Source organism: Archocentrus centrarchus, chromosome 15 (genome assembly GCF_007364275.1).
Source record: "Archocentrus centrarchus isolate MPI-CPG fArcCen1 chromosome 15, fArcCen1, whole genome shotgun sequence".
NCBI lineage: Eukaryota > Metazoa > Chordata > Actinopteri > Cichliformes > Cichlidae > Archocentrus > Archocentrus centrarchus.
The window spans coordinates 3923065-3939794 of NC_044360.1; positions in this window are offsets into that span (position 1 = coordinate 3923065).

The window sequence follows — 16730 nt, forward strand, 5'->3', positions numbered from 1 at the left end:
AACAACCCAGTTCTGAGGATGTCCTCACATCGGGACCTTTTTATTCATCAGGCAAATATTCTGTTCATCGCTTCATTCAGATAAGGCACTTTCTAATCCTTGGCCTACAGCTGAGCTTCCACCTTTTCACACAGTTGCAGACGCAAGTAAGTGTAAGACAGACAGATGCCAGAGGAATGCTTTAAGGCCACCGGCAGAATCCACTCATGAAGTCCTTAGGCCTGAGCCTTTGGGACCTTTTCAATAGAAAAACCAAAACATTATCTAAAATTTTCTATTAGTTTCAGCACCTGCATAACTGCTGACACTGCACAAATGCACAGGACTCTCTTCCTGTCACTTGTTAACAAGATCCCAAGATACCTGAACTCCTTCCCTTGGTGCAGAAACTTTCCCGGCCCAGAGGGAGTAATCAGCCGTTTTCTAGCAGAGATCCTTGTTGTTTTATTTGAACAAAGTTTAAAATACCCACAGCTTGAATGTGTGACAGTTTGCTGGCCTCATTTTTGACTAATTTTGTTTTAAACAATTAAATAAATGAGGTATAATTAAACATGTGAGTGTTGGAGGTACTGATGCACAGATTTTGCCTGCTTCCGATGAAAGGTTTGTTCCAGCGCTGAAGGACACGTACTGTCCCGGCTGTCCTGCTGACAAACACGCACACAATTTCACTCACACGCACACACGTAAAATTTGTAGCAAAATTACTGCTGCTTTGTGGCTTTCTGTTTGAGTTATATAAGACTGACAGAACATTCATCTCTGTTCTGTATTGTCTTCTCACACCATCACACTCACCCTCTGATAGATACACTCACATGCAGGGACACACACACACACACACACACAGCGAACAGGCACAAACATTCACTCTAAGTGCATCTGTCATGTCTCCCCACCAGACCTGTAATAGTGGCTTTTGATCCAACACGTGTGAAAAGAAAAAGGTACTGAATGTAGATGTAATGTCAAACAGCCATTCAAAGACAGGAAAACATGAAGGCTCTAAAAAAGTATGTTCATGTCATGAAACCCCCCCCATCCCCCAGACCATCTGGCAAAACAACAGCAAGCCGAAATAAAAAAGGGCCGGTTAGCCACCAAAAGTAGAGCACTGGGACTACAAGGCAGCTGTTAAACGGCGTCTTGTGAGTGTACGTAAAAATAGGCTTACTGCTCGTAGGTTGGAACAGTAGGTGTTTGAAATTTGGCCCAAATCTGTTTGGATTAACAGTAACAAAGCAGTTTCCACACTAAAGGCCATGTGTGTGTGTGTGTGTGTGTGTGTGTGTGTGTGTGTGTGTGTGTGTGTGTGTGTGTGTTGCAGAAGTCAGAGTATTTAAATAAAGTTGTTTTTTAACTGGAGATTGCACATTCCCTGTGGGTTTCCTCCTGGAGCGTTGGTTCCCTTCACTTCCTTTTCATGTTTCTGTGTTTGTAATGACAGAACACATTTTGTATAAAATGATTTTTTTTTTTTTGTGCAATTTCACATATTTATGATAAACAGGAAGCTGTTTCATTGCAATGGCTGGTATCTGTTACTGAAGGTACAATAGTGTCATTACAATGGTTCTAACACACACAACACAAACCATTATGATAAGCATCCTTGCAGCTGAAAGGTATCATCTTATGGTTCCCTTCAGTAAACATATCAACATAAATGTTCTGCTACCTTAGAGGCATATTTGATGCTATCATACATTCACACATACCCTGAGTATGTTATTTATCACTGTATCTAATCCCTCTGGGTGGCTTTCTTCTGCTATCATGTCAAAAAGGCTGTGTGAGCAGCCTTCAGCATTTTTTATGTATTTTCACTCATGCACCTATAGCACACACTCATTACATTGCATTTTGCTTCACTGAATATGAATATGAAAGAATACTTGAATACGGCCCTATATCATCATCATATAGAAAATCACACAATCTTGGGCTGATATCCAGAGGTTGGAACTAAATACAAATATTTTGTTACTGTACTTTAGAGTTTTCAGGTATCTGTACTTTACTTGAGTGTTTATTTCTATGACAATTTTTTACTTTTGCTGCCCACATTTGTACACAGATATCTGTACTTCCTACTCCTTAGATTTAAAAACAGGCTCATTACTTTAGGTTTAAGACATTTGAGGGGACTTATTATTTCACATTATTGCATGCCTTCAAAAAACAAACCAATCTGAGCCTAAATGGAGGGAACACTAACACATAAAAGCTGATCTTATTGGTATATCCTCCATCACTGAGGGTTAAGGGGGAATGACAAGACATACAGCAGAACATCTGTTTAAAAAGACGGCACATTTTGATGAGATAGAGGGAACTAAAATTTACTTTGTATATGGGACACGTAGGGGAGACACTGGACACCTAATAATTTTCCTTATGAAATATAAAAATTTTTTTCCTGCCATATTATATTTATTGAAGGCTGTTGCTCTTCCCAGGGATGTTGCTTCAGGGCTTCTGATGGCTAGCTGTGGGTGCCTTTTGAGAAAAGTGGACATCCAATCAGGACCAGTGATCTGATTTTGATCCCCTGATTGGGGAACTGCATTTGGTGGCCAACTCATATGCCAACGTTCTTCATTGCTTGGGCGTTAGCACATGAAATATTTTTGAGGATGTTGATAATATTGCATGAGGGTTTCCTCTTTTTCTTTGTTGAATACCTGACTTTTGGTGAAATTGGAGCATAATCCCATATTTTCATTTGATTTATAACGCTCAACTTTTGTTTTCTGTTTTATTTTGCTTGATTTGTTTCATTCATTCACTTCTTTCACTGCAGCCATCATGGCTGATGAAGCCACACTCTGCTGTTCTTGTGTACTTTGTCATCATCTGAAATAAACACTGAAGGATCATTTTAAGAAGGTGAAATAGAAATGAGAATAAAAATCCATATGGGGAGAGATGAGAGGTGTGGGGATACATGGGACAGATAGATGGGGATGTCCCAAATCTTCTTGAATGTTTTTTTTTTCTTTGTAAAAGTGCTGTTTGGATATTCTGTGTAGTTTCCATTCCTGTTGTTTCTTTGTGAATGTCTGATCCCCTTTGTCAAGTTTTGTGCTAGGTCTGCGTGTGTCTTGTTCACTTCCTGTTTTATTTTGTTAGTCTCGTGTGCCTTGTGTTTTGTGTTGTGTTTTACTTCCTGTGTTATTAGTCTCATTCATTTCACCTGTTGTGCCCAGTTGTTTCCACTCACCCCTCGTTCCCTCTGTGTATTAAAGTCTCAGTGTTGTTTAGCTCTGTGTTCGGGTCCTTGTCTTTTCTTTGTCTATGTGGACGGCTGCTGTGTGTTTTGTTTTTGAGTTTTCTAGTTTCGGGTTTGATATTTTGAGTTCTTTGTGTTAAAGCCTTAACAATTAAATCTACGCACAAAATCTGCTCTCGCCATGTCCTGCACTGGGGTCCTCCCTGCTTTGCCTGCACCAGCTCTGACATTATTAAAAATTCCCATCGGTCTATGCAGTTGCCATCACAGCAATAGGTACTATGTACATAGCGATGGCATTGAATTGACAGCTTAAAAAATCAAGTTCAGAAGATGTAAAAATAAAAATTCCACCTACCTTGTTTATGGGGGCATTAAAAAGGCCTCCAGAGGAAGTTCCTTTTTGACCTACTTAAAACCAAACATAGGATGTAACCTTTAATCTCATTGGTTGCTCAGAAACAACCCCGTAACAAATCTCTCCTGTCCCAAGTCTCCCCAATTACACATAAAGAGATGAAAGAGGCAAAACCATAAAATTTATGCATCATTTACAGCACTATGCACACGGGGTTAAAGTGGATTGGAACAAGTACAGACATCCATAAGTTGTGGCCATAGTACTTCAGTGGTTGCTGTAACTCAGGAGGTAGAGCAGGTTATCTACTAATCAGAAGGTTGGTAGTTCAATGCCAGCATATCCTTGGGCAAGATACCAAAGCCCAAGTTGCTCTCCAATGCATCCATTGGAGTGTGAATGTTAAGTAGAAAGAAATGAATGTGTGTGTGTGTGTGTGTGTGAATGGGTGAATGAGGCAGTGTAAAGTGTTCAGAGTAGAAGAGCACTAAATGAGAACCAGTCCATTTGCTTCCGCATCTAGCTAGCACTACAGAAGAGGAGTGAGCATAAAAGGGGGAACTTTTTTTTTTTTAAGTGACATTTAACTCCTGAAAACAGAGGGGAAAAAATCTTTCAATTAAACCTTTTTTGTGACCATTACAGACATTAGAGTTCAGGAGAGTATTTTAAGGTGAGGACTGCTCAGTGACATTTGATAAACTGGAATTTTAAAGCTTCCATGTAATGTACTAATTTTTTAAAAAATCAGATATTAGATCTATATATGATTTTTAAGTTATTTTCTTCATATTGTGAAACATCCTGCAAAACAAACTGAGGTACACTAACTTTACACCATTCAAAGGTTGCATGAAAATATTTGGTTGTTTAATGCAGGATAAACAGGTTAACCTGCTGTACTGTGGTGAATTTACAGTGTCAGTGTTTGGTTACATCAAGTGTAGCAGAGATGAATATGGTTTTGAGCTGATGATGCTTCAGTTCATTCACTGAGTTCAATTTTATACCAACTCCAGCATACTGTCAGTGCAGAGGATGAAAATCAACCACGATAGCGTGTGAAACATCGGGTTGCATCTTGTTGAATTCAGTTCTGTAAATCCACAGAGAGCAGTAAACCTTCACAACTTACCAAAACAGTTTACACTGTTGTTAGTGAAAACTCTAGAGCTCTCACTTTCCTGAATATTGTCCAGCATCGCATTTGTGTTTTCAGTCAAATTACTTCAAACTTTTTTTCGAGTATGTATGAAAGAGCAAGGCCAGTAACACACAGTCAGTGGCAGCAGTGAAACTGTCCTTCAGCTGAAAGCACGTTCCCAGAAGAGGTTTAATTGCAACAAAAAGAAATACATACTATTGTGCACATCATGGCACTGTTAATTACACACAAGCATATACTATGTATATGTACTCATCAACAACTTGATTAGGTACACCTTGCTAGTACTGGGTTGGACCCCATTTTGCCTTAATTCTTTGTGATATAAACTCAACCAGGTTCTGAAAACATTCCTCAGAGATTTGGATCCATATTGACATGATACCATCACACGGGTGCTGCAGATTGGTCAGCTGCTCACGTGATAACATCACCACTAAAATTAAACCCACAATCTTCACTGGTTCCCATGCCTGTCTATCAAAATAGGTAGACCTACATAATGCTCAAATAAATATTTGAGCGCTCAACAAGAATAGAAAAGCACCATATAAGAACTAATCCATTTACCATTTATATTTAGCAACACCGGGGATAGCAGTGAGGCGGACCCAGCCAAGTCAAGCTGACACTCCAGCGCTGGACACCGCAGCTCTGCAGCCACTCTCCATGTGAACTCAAAGCTTGTATTGGTGTGTGCCAGCCTATACTTTGTGAGGCCAAACTCAGCCAACCCACAAGCTAGCAAAAATTAGTTGCAGAGAAACAAGTGTAACACCTTAGTCGTTACAGGGTTTGGACCAGATGACAGGTTCGGCTATGGAGAGTAGAGTTAGTGTCACCACAATTAAGGACCACAGACCAAGAGAATAAATTTAAATTAGCCGGCAAGATTTATTTACACACAACAAAAACCATAAAAGACTTTGACAACAGAAAACACAACAGCATACACCTTCCTGGTGTATAATCCCTCTTTTTGTTATCTTAACCAAAAGAAATAACTTAAATTTAGGGTTATTTGTTCAGTTCCCTTTGGTTTGTCTGTTTGAGTTAACTCAGTAGTCACTAAACCTAGTTTAGTTCTCTAGCTTCAAAATCTATTTATCTATTTTATTATTATTTTTTCCCAAGATTAATACAAAAATTAGGCTCTGTATTCAGATTCGGCAGACTCAATGTTATGTTAGGTTTAACCAACAAAATAGTTTGCAATCTCAATAATATCACAGCAGTACCACACAGGGTCATTCAATATTAAAATAAAAATATTGAACCAAAAGACACAACTCAAAATAATCCAGCAAAAGGCTGAACAAGGTGTGATGCACATGAGAGTCTCTTTTCTTTTGTCCTGCTGTTGATCCCTCTATTGTCTGTGTTCTGCGCTAGTCTTGAATCCACTGCTGTTAGCAGTCAAGGATAAATCCTACCAGTTCGGATGAAAACGGTCAACACTCCGCAGACAGCATGTTGCTCCACATGCACAGATCAGCAATTTCACAGTTCATCAGGTCCGGTGGCTCGCCATCTCGTTTCACCGCGTATGAAGTCCCACTTCAGTACTAGCTCAACTTTTCTCCACTCCAACTTAAATGGCCAAGTCCCATTCAGCAATGTACACACGTCTGAAGGGCAGGATAAAGTGGAAAAACAAAACAATTTCTCAAAAAAATTAAAGATATTCTTTTAGATAAGTTTCCTTTGTTTAATAACGGCAGCTCGACGTCTGTGTGTCTGCAGCGATCTTGGTCAGAACCGAAAAGAATCCGGTTGGCTACTACCAGTCACATGGGCCACGCTGGGACACTTTCAGAATAAAAGCTTGCCTATTTAAAATTTCAAATATACATATTTTTAACCAACCAATAATCATCCATGGATTGAATGCTTGGTTTTAATATTTTTAAACCAGTTTTTTCCAAATGAAATAATAAACAAAAATAAATTTTAATCAGGTTTTTACCTCATGCACACTGTCACCTGGGTTACACCCTCCCCTCTAAAATCTATGCAAGTCCCTTTGCATAGTGCATATGTTCAGACTATTTAAGGTGCTTCAATGGAATTAGTTATCGCTTCACTTAAGCTTTGAAATAAAGACTCAACTATGCTAATAAGAGGGTTTCCCAACTCAGGGTAAGTTAAGAGTTTTGGCTTTGTTCTTTCTCGAGAAGACCTTCTGACAGTTGGTTGTGTATCAGGGTCATGCTCTTCTGTGTTATTATCCACGGGTTCGTTCTCCTTCATTTGGTTATGAGTTGCTTCCTCTGCTTCAGGTGCAGTTTCCACTTCACCAGTGTCTGTTTCCATTTCTTTTTCCATTCCAGGTACAGGTAAGTTTTTGAGGTTCAGTGGCATATCCGGTTCGGAATCAGGTCCAATAATCTGCTCATTACATCCATCTGGAGCAATTTCAGGAACTGTCACAGGTTCTGAGACTGTTGCATTATCAAAGGTTGGTTGCTCAACAGTAGAATCTGAATGATTACTGGGAGAAAGGACCACTTCGTATTCCTTTATGGACTTTGAAACTTCCAGAGGAGCAACTGGAGGATAATACAATAGGTAGTTATCCTCATCGTCCAGGTTGTAATCCAGGTCTTGTTCGTCAGGATCAGTTATAGGGTGCTGACGTGTACTTGGCCGGCTTGGCTTTTCTTGCTCTGAGGAGACATTCACAGGAACGGTGGGTAAAAACCCACATGGCAACAAAAGGTCTCTGTGAAGAGTTCTTGTGGGACCAGCCTGATGCTCAGGCTTGACAGTGTATACAGGTAAGTTGCCCTTTTGACTCAAGACAACATGTACCACAGGTTCCCACTTATCAGCCAACTTGTGTTTGCCTCTAAGCCGGACATTCCTCACAAGTACACGATCACCAATATCAAGGACAGATTCAGTGACATATTTGTCATAACGGGCCTTGTTCCTTTCAGCAACTTTCGCAGCATTTTTGGTAGCTATTTGGTAGCTCTCCTGAAGATGGGATCTGAGTGCTTTGACATACTGCGAGTGGGATTGTTGCTGACGACGATTTAAAGGAACATTGAAGACAAGGTCAATTGGCAGCCTAGGTTGTCTTCCAAACATTAACTCATAGGGTGTAAACCCAGTGCTTTCATGTTTGGTGCAGTTATAGGCGTGCACAAGTGGCTTAACAAAGTCACGCCAGTGTCTCTTGTCTTCGTCTTTGAGTGTTCCAAGCATGTTGAGTAATGTTCTATTAAACCGTTCAACCGGGTTTCCTCTAGGATGATAAGGTGTCGTTCTGACCTTTTGGATACCAGCAAGGTCACAAAGGTCTTGAATAAGCTTTGACTGAAAGTCTGCTCCTTGATCACTGTGCAACTTTTCGGGAAATCCATAGTGAACAATGAAGTTTTCCCACAAAGCTTTGGCTACAGTTTTAGCCTTCTGGTTGGGAGTAGGAGTTGCTACAGCGTATTTAGTGAAGAAATCAGTAATGACGAGAACATCTTTGGTGTTGCTCCGGTCTGGTTCAATAGTCAGAAAGTCAATACAGACTAGTTCAAGAGGTCTGGTGACTTGAATGTTTACCAGAGGCGCTGCCTTCTCTGGCAGTGCCTTTCTGAAAACACATCGACTACAGGTTTTGATCTTTTGCTCAACATCTGCGGCCATTCTTGGCCAGAAAAATCTGGATCGCACTAGGTCGAGAGTGCGGTCTATACCAAGATGACCCATGTCATCATGGAGACTTTTTAAAACCATGAGTCTGAGGCTCTCAGGTAAGACCAGTTGACACTGAGACTCTTCACCAACTTGCCTCTTTCTGTAGAGAATCCCATTCTGCAACTTAAGCTTTTTTAGCTCTCGCAGAAGGATGGAAAGTTGTGGGATCTCCTTTCGCACAGCAGGGGGTGATGTTTCACCTGTTTCAAGCTGGCGAATGATTTGATTGATCGCAGGGTCATCCATTTGATGTTTTTTTAACTCTTCTACTGAAATGCATGGAATGACTGGATTACTGTCACACTGATCAAAACCATCAGGAATGGCATTAGCTGACATGGACAGGGAAGTTACAAGTGGACACGTAAATGCATGGTCATTTGTGTCCGAGGAATGGAGAATTAGGTGTTTTTCACAAATTGCATTGACAGCATTTTGAGAAACATGAGTGAACAGATCAGTACCAGGTAAGTGGTGCTGAAGGAACTGACTGATTCGCTCTTGTTCTTTCTGGTAAACAATGTCATTTACTGGTTCTGGGTGGGGACGGCGGGATAGCCCGTCCGCATCTATGTTTTGTTTCCCTGCTCTGTACTTGAGCTGGAAATCAAAAGAGGACAGAGCAGACAACCAACGATAACTGGTTGCATCCAGCTTAGCTGTGGTCAAGATATAAGTTAAAGGGTTGCTGTCAGTAACCACAGTGAAAGCATTTCCATACAGGTAGTCACAAAACTTTTCAGTTACAGCCCACTTTAGGGCTAAAAACTCGAGCTTGTGAGCTGGATAATGGCTTTCACTCTTTGACAGTCCCCGGCTTGCATATGCGATTACACGCACCTCTCCTCCCTGCTCTTGATAAAGAGCAGCCCCTAACCCTGTTGTGCTTGCATCTGTGTGTAGCAGATAAGGCAACTTGGGGTTGGCAAACCCTAACACAGGAGCTGTAGTGAGTTTGTCAATTATGGTCTCAAATGCCTGTTGGCAACTTTCTGTCCATCTTTCTCCAAAAGGGGCCTTTGGCTGAAAGTACTGGACATCTGGTGTTTTAGGACTATTACCCTTCCTCAGTGGTGGGTATCCGGCAGTGAGATTGGTCAGGGGTTTCACAATTTTGGAATAGTCTTTGATAAATCGTCTGTAATACCCAGCGAAACCTAAGAAGGAACGGAGCTCTTTGAGGTTTCTGGGACTTGGCCATGTTTTCAGGGCTGCGACTTTTTCAGGGTCTGTTTCAACACCCTGTTGGGAGACAATGTGTCCCAAGTACCGTACTGATGTCTGGAAGAACTTGCACTTTTCCAGAGACAGTTTCAGCCCATATTCTTTAAGGCGATTGAGGACATGAAGAAGGCGTGTTTCATGCTCCTCAAGGGTTTCAGAGAAAACTATAAGGTCGTCCAGAAATACTAGGACTTCCTTAAGGTTTATGTCCCCCATACATTTCTCCATCAGCCTTTGAAAAGTGCTGGGAGCGTTCGTTATGCCTTGGGGCATCCTATTGAACTCCCAAAACCCCATGGGGCATACAAAGGCTGTCTTGTGCTTGTCTGCCTCGTCCACCTCAATTTGGTAGTACCCACTTTTGAGGTCAAGGACCGAGAACCACTTCGATCCAGTGAGGGCTGAGAATGCCTCTTCCAAGTTGGGAATGGCATAGGCATCTTTGATGGTGTGCAGATTTAGCTTTCGATAATCGACGCAGAGTCTTACATCTCCATTCTTCTTCCTCACCACCACTATTGGCGAAGAAAATGGTGAATCAGACTCGCGGATTATTCCTGCCTCACTCAGTTCTTGCAAATGTTTTCGAACAGCATCAAGGTCCTGAGGTCGTACTGGACGGGGCCTGTGTTTGAAAGGCGTTTCATCACTCAGTTTTATTTGATGTTTTACCTTGTTTGTACAACCAAAGTCTGTATCATGTTGTGCAAAAACTTCAGGCATAGTACTGAGTTTTTGTACAATCCGCTCTTTCCATTCAGCTGGAACTGGAGAATCAGCGAAGTTGAGATTTAGCACTGTGGATTCTTTTGATTTGGGTGGCTGCGTGGATTTTAGTATTTGGCTGGTTGTCACTATCTCCTGCATAGCATGGATTTCAGCAATGACACTCTTTGCAGGAATAATAATGTCATGTTTGCTCTCATTTCGCACAACAACTGGAAGCTTTTGTGAGGGCCTTTCAGGAAAGGTGAGTAAACAATTGGTGACTAGAATGCCACCAGGCAAAGAGGATGTGGAGGGTGGCTCAACAACAACCCACTTGTCTGGGGTTTTAGTGTTAACATGGACTGACCCCTCCAACACTCGGCTCTGGCCTGCAGGTATAACTTCTGGCTCTTTTCCAGATAGTCTAACAAGTCCGAGACTACTGTTTTCCTTCTGCTTGTGTCTCTGTTGCAACACGCTTAACACCACTCTGTAGCCGTAAGGTAGTGCATGGAGATCTGCACCGGTCAAGAAGAAATGCTCATAGAGAAGGTCAAGAGTGTTGGTACCAATCAAAAGAGAGGACTGGGCATTAGAACGTGTGTCTGGGACAACTAATGCAAAGGTGGACACGGTCATTTCAGAACCAAAACAGCTCTGTGGGAAGGTAATCTCGACCTCAATGAAACCTGAGTAAGGAACATTTTGACCGTTTGCAGCTTCAACTTCCAGCAGCTCATTTATTGGATGAATTTCCAGGTGAGAGAGATTGTTTTCATAGAATGAGTGTGACACGGTAGTCACCTGAGATCCTGTATCAAGAAGACAACTGCTAACCTGACCATCAATTTGGACTTGAGCAGTATACTTAGCTCCAACTAAGCCTTTAGGTAGTTTAACAGTGGTTGATTTGTTGTGCAGTCTCTTTTTTCTGAATGACTGTTTCAGAGAGGGACTGGTCTCATTAACAGCACCCATCTGTCCCGCAATGAGGGCTGTTTTTAGTTTAAAGAATGGGATGAGTTTTGATTGTTCTGTTTATCCCAAAGTAACTGTTTGTCTTTTAATTGTTTCCTTTTATCAGCAACCAAGGATGGGTTTGGGTCATTTGAGCATGCAGAGGCAATATGCCCATCTTCACCACAGTGGAAACAATACCACGGCTTTGGTCTGTTCCTTGTGGCTTGAAGTGTAGTGGAGATTTGCTCAGGCATTTTGGGTCTAGGCTTTGTCTTAGCATTAGCTTGTGGTGTGCTAGGCTTCTTTTTGGGAGAACCTGGTGGCTTAAGTCTAGCAAGATGGCTCTGAAGCTCAGTGATCTGTGCCTTCAAATCTGCGACCACATTGCTTGGAGGAGCTGTGGGTTGGTCCGCTTTCTGTGCTCTTAATCTTGTCAATTGAGTTTGCAGCTCAGTTATTTGTGTTCGCATTTCAGTGATTTGATGTTGCAAAATGGGCTCCGATGTATCAGTGGCTGCTGCAAGGGCGTGGGAAGACACTTTTGGTCTTGTAGCAGCAAAGTGTTTTTTCATTCGGCTTTCTTTTGCAACATGTTTATCTTCCTCCACTCTCAACTGTAGCAACAACTCTGCAAATGGAGGAGGGTTATCTTTTTGTCGCTCGAGCTGAAGGTCTGCCAACAATGCGTTATCCCAACACCCACGACAAAACTGCCGTAGTAGGTGTCGGTCTGCCTCGCTAGCTGAAACACCACCTCTGTTCAAAGCTTTGGAGAGAGCTGTATGTAATCGATGGAGGTAATGTGATGGCTTTTCACCTGCATCCTGCAGTGTGTTAAGAAATTTAGCAAAAAGCTCATCGCCATCTTCCACTGTGCCAAATGCTGAATTGAGCAGCTCAAGGTAAGCTGAAGGCAAAGCTTGAGGGCCTAAATGTTTAACTATATTGGCTGCAGGAGGTACAAGACTGTCTGAAATTTTCCGTGAGCACTGCAAGTCAGACAGATCAGGATCTTGCTGCATAAGCTCAACACTGTGGCGCCATGTGTCAAAGTCAACCTCGTGACTAGGGCAAGGTAACCTGCCTGAAAAGGGTCTCAGGCGAAAGGATGCACTCGCCTGTGAGACTGGAGATTCACTCCGAACTATGTGCTCCACAATAACCTTTTGAACCTCTGGGTGGGTTATAAGGGTTTTTGGAACATTGCATGGCAGATCAGGTTGTGTTGGCTTGCCTGAATCAGATTCAGTTACATTTAAGTTGGTTTCATTCACCTTAACTGGGTCACTTGGAAGAGCTTGTGATTGTTGGGTGACTGTGGCTGTAGGTCTACTTTGTGTTTCTTGCATAGGAAATGCAGTTTCAGCTGGTTCTGGATCACCAGCAACTGACTGACTGCATTCAGACAGATGCTCATGCAAAACATCCTCAAAAGGCTTGCCACTTAATTTGGCGATTTTCTGTAGTTCACTAATCAAGCTGTGGGTGGCGCTGGTTGTAACAGCTGACACATATTCCGTTGACAGGGCTCTGATGTAAGGGACTCCAGTAGGTCTCTCAAATTTGTAGGGCAGCAAGGGTTCAAGCGCTATCAAGGCAGTTCCACTCTCATACTCCACAATGGCATTTTTGGGGTAGGGAGAGTGGAGATCATCAACTTTAATGGTTCTCGAGATGCGCCCATACTTGTTCAGGAAGTCAGATAACTCTTCATCAAAGTCTGCATCAGTGAAGCCCCCAATGATAACTGAGTTTGGGATTTTAATGTTTTCTTTATCAACAATGTCCATTTTTGCCGGTCTTGGCCTATTTTGAGGTCTGGGTCAAAAATAAGGTTTTATGGTTCTATTTACAGTGTGGTTAAGGTTTTATTACTACTCTCCTGGCTGGCTCGCCACTTTTGTACTGTAACACCTTAGTCGTTACAGGGTTTGGACCAGATGACAGGTTCGGCTATGGAGAGTAGAGTTAGTGTCACCACAATTAAGGACCACAGACCAAGAGAATAAATTTAAATTAGCCGGCAAGATTTATTTACACACAACAAAAACCATAAAAGACTTTGACAACAGAAAACACAACAGCATACACCTTCCTGGTGTATAATCCCTCTTTTTGTTATCTTAACCAAAAGAAATAACTTAAATTTAGGGTTATTTGTTCAGTTCCCTTTGGTTTGTCTGTTTGAGTTAACTCAGTAGTCACTAAACCTAGTTTAGTTCTCTAGCTTCAAAATCTATTTATCTATTTTATTATTATTTTTTCCCAAGATTAATACAAAAATTAGGCTCTGTATTCAGATTCGGCAGACTCAATGTTATGTTAGGTTTAACCAACAAAATAGTTTGCAATCTCAATAATATCACAGCAGTACCACACAGGGTCATTCAATATTAAAATAAAAATATTGAACCAAAAGACACAACTCAAAATAATCCAGCAAAAGGCTGAACAAGGTGTGATGCACATGAGAGTCTCTTTTCTTTTGTCCTGCTGTTGATCCCTCTATTGTCTGTGTTCTGCGCTAGTCTTGAATCCACTGCTGTTAGCAGTCAAGGATAAATCCTACCAGTTCGGATGAAAACGGTCAACACTCCGCAGACAGCATGTTGCTCCACATGCACAGATCAGCAATTTCACAGTTCATCAGGTCCGGTGGCTCGCCATCTCGTTTCACCGCGTATGAAGTCCCACTTCAGTACTAGCTCAACTTTTCTCCACTCCAACTTAAATGGCCAAGTCCCATTCAGCAATGTACACACGTCTGAAGGGCAGGATAAAGTGGAAAAACAAAACAATTTCTCAAAAAAATTAAAGATATTCTTTTAGATAAGTTTCCTTTGTTTAATAACGGCAGCTCGACGTCTGTGTGTCTGCAGCGATCTTGGTCAGAACCGAAAAGAATCCGGTTGGCTACTACCAGTCACATGGGCCACGCTGGGACACTTTCAGAATAAAAGCTTGCCTATTTAAAATTTCAAATATACATATTTTTAACCAACCAATAATCATCCATGGATTGAATGCTTGGTTTTAATATTTTTAAACCAGTTTTTTCCAAATGAAATAATAAACAAAAATAAATTTTAATCAGGTTTTTACCTCATGCACACTGTCACCTGGGTTACACAAGCTCAGGACTGATTCAGCGTTATGGTGAGTTGTATTTTCCATCCACTTTATACAGTAAAAATCATCTAAGTCGAAGAGGCACAAATCAGATTTTCGTTCTAGTCGGATGGCTTCTGCGGGTCCTGATTTTTCCTAATGTTAATTCCAATAAAATCTCATCCCATTGTAACACATTTCCAGTTAATGTGATCACATAAACTGGATGAGTTTAGTGCTAAAGCCCTCCTCAGCTCACTTCCATGCATCGGCTCATCCATTCTCAACTACATCAGTTCATTTCACCTGAGACGATCATGGCAAGCGCAGGAGTCAAGCATAAGCTACAAACTCACACTTACGAGCAAAAAGACGAGATTCTAAAATTTGCTGAATCCAGAGATGAAGCAGAAACAATTGCAGCAAAATTTGATATTAGACCCCAAACTGTCTGATATTTTGAAGAACCGGATTTTATCCGACTTACACTTATGATGGATTTTTTTACAAATCGGATGAAATTCCATGGGCCATTTGAATCCAACTTACAGTAGGAGATTTCTACTGTATTTATTTTTGTGGTGTATCTTATTTTGAAGGCACTAAACATTGCCATGGCGACCAGAGAGCATTGTGGTGTATTTATTCTCCACACCTTAAAGGCCGGTCTGTGGAAATATTGTCTAACACTAAACCGGTCCGTGGCTCAAAAAAGGTTGGGGACCACTGCTCTAGTGGACTGAGATCTGGTGACTGTGGAAAACACTGGACCACAGCACTTTTTCCAATCTTCTGTTGTCCAATTTTGGTGAATCTGTGCAGCTCGTAGCCTCAGTTTCCTCTTCCTAGCTGATGGGATTGGCGCTGTGTGTAGTCTTCTGTGGCTGGACCCCATCTGACTCAGTTAGCTTTGCACAAAATTAGCCGGTAGCATGTCTGTTAAAAAGCTGCTTTTTACTTTCTTACTCTGAGTACTTTTCAGAGCCTGCATACTTTTTCACTTTGGTCGATTATTTCTTTGTTGTAAAAATGCTTCTTGGCAATGAATCTTATACCTTTGAAAAGCCTGTTTATTACTCTTTAAATGGAGCCACTTTTGTAAAAAAAAATTCATTTGTGGGTTGAACAGCAGAGTTGAGTATGTGGGTTGAGCCCATGAAAAGCTTAAGAGTTTATGGGCCATTTATGGGCCTGATAAGACTTAAGAAATAATTGACCAGTTTATTATTCAGATAATATTTTCTTCACCAGCAATTACACTGACTCTAAACACACTTGGTCCAGCAGTTAGCACTCAATCCTGTTTCAGTTTGAGGTGTGTGTGTGTGTGTGTAACTAATATTCTAAATTTTATTACATAAGGTATATATAAAATAGAATAGAATAGAATGCCTTTATTGTCATTATACAGTACAGGATGTACAATGAGATTGGAGAGTGTGATGGAGATGGAGAGTTCACAAATGAGCTTAGCTAAAGAGAGAGCGATTAACATTGTGAGTCTAGTTTGACAATACTTAGATTTCTGGTCAGTAGACAGCAGAATTTTAGAAATTTAACTCTACTGAATCAATATTGACTAAGAAATTAAGAAATGGTGGGAAAAGCTTCACACATGACATGATGGCTTGATTATTTCCTAAATGGAGATGAGGACACACACAGTCCAAATATGTAAAAAACTGGGTGCCGGGCTAACACACAAGTAAAAAGAAAAATAGAGTCTGCACGCCAGCAAAAGCTCCTGAATTATTTTTAATACAGTACCATGATATATGTAACATTTCCTCAGGAAGGAAGAAGGAGGAAGAAATCTGAGGATTATTTCTTGTTTCATGTTTAGGGTACTGGATAGTCAATTTGTATAACTCTGTTATTTTGCTTACGTAAAGTTTGTAATATGTGATAAATGTACCCAGAGAAGTAGCGTTGCCTTTTGTTGCATCCCTTCGCCCCATTGTGGATGTGATGTGATATTGGAATGGTTCAATTCTGTGTGGGTTCTTTCAGATGACAGTAAAAATATGGAGTCAGTTGCTCTGCATATTGATTTGTTTTTCAACACAGGTAAGCAGTGTCCTGTTGCATTTTGTGTGATTTTTTTTTTTTTTTTTAAATCTCTGCCTTACTTTTTTCTTTTTTTAAAATGTCACAAAAGCTCTAAACCCTTACACGTGTCTCAGTCTCTCTCACTCAGATACACACAATACCAAAAATCTAAAGAAGTGAATTTGCTCACACCTCTGACACATAATCAATCACTCTGCTGGAAGTGT